Source organism: Equus caballus, chromosome 16 (assembly GCF_041296265.1).
Source record: "Equus caballus isolate H_3958 breed thoroughbred chromosome 16, TB-T2T, whole genome shotgun sequence".
Lineage (NCBI taxonomy): Eukaryota > Metazoa > Chordata > Mammalia > Perissodactyla > Equidae > Equus > Equus caballus.
The window spans coordinates 52,814,658-52,820,657 of NC_091699.1; positions in this window are offsets into that span (position 1 = coordinate 52,814,658).

The window sequence follows — 6,000 nt, forward strand, 5'->3', positions numbered from 1 at the left end:
CACTGCCAGACACCTGGCATGGGCCACAGTGGCTTCATTCTGGAAGCCAGGGGCCACACCCCTTTTTAAAATGAATTGTGTATTCATCTTTTCAGGGTCTCAAGTTTCAAGGAGCCCCCAGGCTCAGCTGGCCGTGTTAGCAGGGCCATCCATGCATTCACAGACTAGATGAATCCATTCATCCCCCGCCTATTTGTTAAGCACTGACTACATACCGAGCACTGATTTTGGCATCGAGACCACATAGATGAGTAAAGCAGAGACAACTTCCTGCCTTGGGGAGCTCACATTTTCATGGTTGAATGAGATCATGAGAAGTTTGTCTCCAGACTTCTCTTTCCCGAACTCTCCCCTCCACCTCCGTGGCTTCCACCCCCACCAAGGTGACACCCACTCCTTTCACAGCAAAGCCAGTCTCAGCCAACTTTGCTGTGTATTTGCTATGTGCCAAGCACTGTGCTAAATGCATTACATAAATTATCTCATTGATCTTTGCAACACCCATAAAGGATGCCCTCTCAAACCTCACTTTATGGATGAGGAGACTGAGGCACATATAGGGTTGCCCAAGCCGACAAGTCGCAGAGCCTGTATCTGAATCCAGGACTGACTCCAGAAGCCGCGTTGGCCGTTGCTGAGCCATTCCATCTCGCCCATCTAGGTCAAGCTCCTTTCTGCAGTGAATCACTTGGGTCTGCTCTCCCTTAAACATTTTACAGCACCAGGAAAATCTCCTATGCTTGCCTTGGGATGAGGTTCAATTACAAGTGACTGGAAGCCCCATATCACAGAAGCTTAAAAAAGAGAAGTTTATTTCTCTCTCGGGTAAAAATCCAGGTAGGTGCCCAGGGCTGGTGAGTCACTTCACGGTGCTGGCTCCTTGTCTCTGGCTGCTCAGCTGCACGTGGCTCAGGTGCACCTGGACAGCACAGGTGTGCTGACGTGTGGCATGTGCGAGTCTCAGACAAACACCATTATTATTTGAGGATCTCATCTACAAAAGTCATGGCTCCATGTGATTTTACTCTGTCCTCCTGTTCACTTGGGAGGGACCCCCCTCCCTCCTTGGCCATACAACTTGACTCAGTCTGGAGTCCGGGTGCTCTACGCCTGGTGCACGTCACTCCGGAAATTCCTTGCCTCTCCCTTGGGCTGTATCTTGCGCTTCCTGAGTCCAGAGGCAGATGGCATCACGAAGCTAAGAACGCTCAGCCATCACCGTGCAGCCCCTTCCAAGGGTGTGTGTTCACCTGGGTACATGTTTCCTATAAAATTTGCAAAGGCATGTATTTCAACTGCAAAAATAGTTTTCCCCTCACTTCCTCTCCATCGCACTTCCTTTATGCACTGCAGCATTGAGTGGCTTCGGGCATTTGGGGATCTGCCTAAGGGGAAGCTGAATTGGAGATACATTTAATTGGGGTTTAGTGGGATGTATTTATGTAATTCACGGTCACTTTCAAGTGCAGTTAATTCATTGCTTGCCCACATGTTGCGGTACTGGCTTCCAGGAATACTTCTCTCATCCACTGGGCTGACTCACCAGGGGAGGTGATCAGAAAGAGCAAGGCCAGGGGTGGTACCACATTATGAACTTGTCCTGGAGCGCCCAACCGCCAGAAGCATGTGGACAGTGGAGGAGGAGGAATCAGGTTTGAATATACAGGGCCAGAAGCTAGTCTGTAGACAATTCTTCCAATTAGCAAAACTAAAATTTTAAGCAGCAAATTCAGTTCTCATCATGCCTTATCAAAAATGCAGCATTTTTTTCTATCAGAAATAAGTGGATAATGCAGCATGTAAAGTTATCCGTGTATTGTATTATTTTGTATTACCGTATTATTTTGTGTGATAAGAATCACACAAATAGAATTTGTAAGAATTCCTGTATTTGTAGGGTACAACACTACAGTGTTTCTACAAACAGCGAGTTCTTCCGTGTGTGAATCCACATTTTATGTGTCCCAACAAATTAAGACAGAATCTTATCTTATCTGATGCATCTCATCATCGTGAAGTCTGGCAGTTCCAGAAGAAATAGCGCACATGTCAATGAAGCAAAATGACCTGAAGAAGTGATGATGGAGAGCTGTACCCGTGAGTTAATAGTAAAGATATCATGTTATTTTTCTGGATTTTGTGACATTTGTGATATTTTTCAATTTTTTCAAGTTTGTAATTTGTTGTGATTTCTTTCCTCACTCTAAATAAATAATCATTTTCACACCTGAGTTTCTATTTGTAACTGTGTATTCTTTTTCTTAGGGTGATTAATATCCGCCCCACAAACCTGTATCCACTCCTCTCTGTGTTTCCTCCATTTCTCATTTAATTGGAACACATCCTCCAGTATTTTCCTGAGAAAATGTGAGTGGAGGTTCAGAGTTTTTTTGTTTTAGATCTTGGATGTCTAAAAGTGCCCTTTTCCTACCTTATCACTTAATTGGTAGATTGGTTAGGTATAGAATTTTAAGTTGGAAGTTATTTTCCTTTAGAATTTAAAGGTATTGCTTCATTGTCTTCCAGCTTCTAGTGTTGCTGTTGACAGACCCAAACCCATTTTGATTTTTGTTCCTTTGCATGAGACCCATTTCTTGTCTCTGGATGCCATAGAATCTCCTCTCTGTTCACAGATTTCTGAAATTTCACCATCACATGCCTTGATCTGGGCCTATTTTATCCATTGTGCTGGACGCTCCATGAGTCTTGAAATCTGGAAACTTGTATCCTCCAGGCCTGGGGGAATTTCTTGAATTATATCATTGATGATGTCTCCTCTGTTTCATCTGCTCTCTCTTTCTAGGAAACTTATTATTCAGATTTTGGATCTCCTAAACTGGACCTCCAAATTTCTTAACTTTTCTTGCCTATTTTTTTTATCTTTCTCTTTTTGCTTTACTTTCTAGAAGATATTCCAACCCTTCTATTTTTTTTTTAATATCTACTACCATTTTTTAAACTTCCAAGAACTCTTTTGTGGTTCCTTGAATATTCATTTTCTATAACATCCTTTTCCTGTTTCATAAATACAAGGCTGTCTGCTAGCTAAGGAAGTTAGTAATTGTTTTTGTTTTGCTTTGTTTTGGTTTCTTCTCCTTACAGTGTCTCTTTCCTCCAGGTTGCTTTTTTCTGTTTGGTTACTTGGTTGATTCTGACTCTACCTTAGATGTCTTGAAATCCTGATTGTCTGGTCATACTTAAAAGTGAAGGATTAAAAGGCTGAATTGGCGGGGCTTGCCAACTGGGAGCCTCATGGTAGGGATCTGGTTAGCCTGTTGATGGGGATAAATGTCTGTATCTTTAGATCTTTCCTCTTGGGTTGGTCAGATTCGCCAGCAGACTTTCCATCTCCAGTAGGGATGGTAAAGTCCTCTCTCTCATATCCTGGGAGGCAAGTTGGGGCTCAGCATTCGCAATGCATATGTCCCCTTTATCTACCTATTTTTCAGAATGTTTCCAAGCCTTCAGCTACGCCTGGCCCTTCTCAGCCCAGATCCCTTGGTTTTAACCTCTCCAGTCTTCAGAATTCTGCTGGTGTGAAGGAGGGGCAGTGGCCCAGTCAGAAGCAATGGAGGGGAGGTTCTGGGAATCTAACAATAGTCCTTCTCAAATAGCTTTATCGATAACCAGGCTTCCTTGTTTTAGCTTCCCCTTCGCCTTCCTGTTCCAGAATACCTTGTACTGCCAGTTCCTGACGGATTTTTTCGCAGTTTTGTTTTTTAGAATTCCACAGTATAAATCATGCTATATCTCAATTTTCCCCACTCCTGGCTTAGGGTTCTGCTGTCTCCAAGCTCCTAAGGCAGTTACCACTTGTCCATCTGCTTTCCAGCTTCCAAGAGGATTTTGCTGTTGTCTTCCCTCTGTTCTCCCCATCTTTGTTGTCTTAAGTCTTTTTGCATTTTTAAATCTCTGTTTTGTAGCTTCTGTAGGGTTTCTGGAAGGGTCAAAATTAGATGGAACAGTACGTCTTAAAACTCACCCTTCAATCTGTCATTTTTCTCTGGCAAGAGACTATAGCTGCCTGGATTTTTTCCAGTTCAGAAATAACCTTTTAAAATTGACTCCTTCCATTCAGCCATGTTTGAAAGATGAAACACTTCCATACCTCGGCAACGCTTTGGTCACACTCGACTCCAAGAACCAAGACATTACCTCAAGACCTCTTGACTTCAACTGTGTAGTTGTGCTGTCATGCAAAGGACGCTGGTACGCTTCCCTACTTTTTTCATCTCGTTCTCTTTGCTGCGTTGTCTAGGACCATCACTAATGCTTCACGTCTGAGGATTTTTGACTCTTAATTAATTTACAGAAAGTTAGTTTCACAATCCCAGGGAGGCCAGTTAAGCAAACTTTGGAGAAATGAGAGAGAATAAAATAACTTGTTCCTTAGGCTTAAACCATCAAGCAATATTTCTGATCGTTTCAATTCAACACACTGCCATTCTATTATTGTTATTATTATTACTGTATGTGGGAAATCATGGTGTTATGGATGCTAGGAAAAGATGCCGGGTATATAAGCCTGCTTAGAATTAGGAAGACAGACAAAATCTGCTTTCACTCTCCTGGTCCTCATAAACATTTTTAAAGAATGTTTAGATTTTTCTCAAGATTTCTTTCTCTTACTGAATTTGCCTTCAATTCCTTGGGAGAACCAAGAACCTCCCTATTTTTCTCATTCTCTACCTTCCCTCTAGGCCTCAGTTTCTCCATCTATCTGCATGACGAGGGAAGTGGGCTAGAAGATTCCCTCCGAGGTCCCTCCAGCTCACAGTCCAGGCTCTTCCACAGGTAAGCGTGTGGATGTGGTCATGCCCCCACCTGGACATCTCTGCTTCCCTCACAGACTGTGGGCTCCCGAGGGCAGAGTTTGCTTTATTCTCATCCTTGAAGACACATAGAAGGAAGGGGATGAAGCTCCTAAGAGAGGATTTCTCACCCAGTGTTCACTCTGAGAATAGGGGCAGGCTGGAGGGGCTCAGTTCCCCCAAGAATTAAACAGAAGTGGGGGCTACACTGAAGACTGATGCTCTTGCACATGCTCTGGTTCCTGTCCTAGTCCTCCTAGGCTGTTCTAGGCGACCCTGGCCCAGCCTCTGGCTGCCCACAGGCACAGGTAGCCCCAGGGGGTGCATGGAGTCATTTTGGCAAAACTCTGTTCTGCCAGCTGAGAGTCGCTGAGCCATCCACTGCTTTTCTCCCAACCCTGTGACGCTGGACTTCACGTGTGGCCTACAGATGGAAGGAGAACCCACAGGACCTTGGAAGCCAAGAAGAGGCGGTTTACCCACAGCTGGGAGGAGAAAAAGGAGCCTAGGGCCATTGACTCGAATGCCTTGTGCCCATACCCACACTCCACTCACAAGTCAAGGAGGAGGTCCTTGTCGACCTGTTTAGGCTTCTTCTCTTGGTCCTTTCCAGCCTTAGGCATTCATTCACTCACTGATTCCTTCTTCAAAAATTTAACAAAGCAAGTTCGTTTGCAGAAAGCTCTTTCTGTGCTGCCAAATCCTACCTCTAAATCACTGACTGTCCTGGCAACTATGGTCAGGTTGCTAACTCAGCAAGTCTGTTTCATCCGTAATGTGGAAGGACTGCCATGAGCCTTAGAAATACCGCAGACGAAGTGCGGGAGCAGGCTGCAGGCTCACAGCTCTGCAGAGGGTAGCTGTAGCGCGGCCGTTAAAGTCCAGGGAGCCTCCGGCCCGGCTCAGACAGCCGAGGAGAGAGCACCGAGGAGGAAGCCTGGGCTTGGGTGATCCACGAATACGATTCCCGCGCAAAATGGGGCACACACTGGCCTCCTTCTCCGGGACAGCGAAGGGAAGGCGAACTGGCTTCCCCAGGGCCGACCATCAAGCCTTTAGACAAGACGACCTGATTACTCTCTGCCTCGAGAGGGAGGACACGCCCGGGAAGGTGGCGACAAGTCCCAGCACCTTGGCCGGGAGAGGCGGGCGCTTGAGGCAGGAAGGGGAGGAGGAGCGGGGAGGGGAC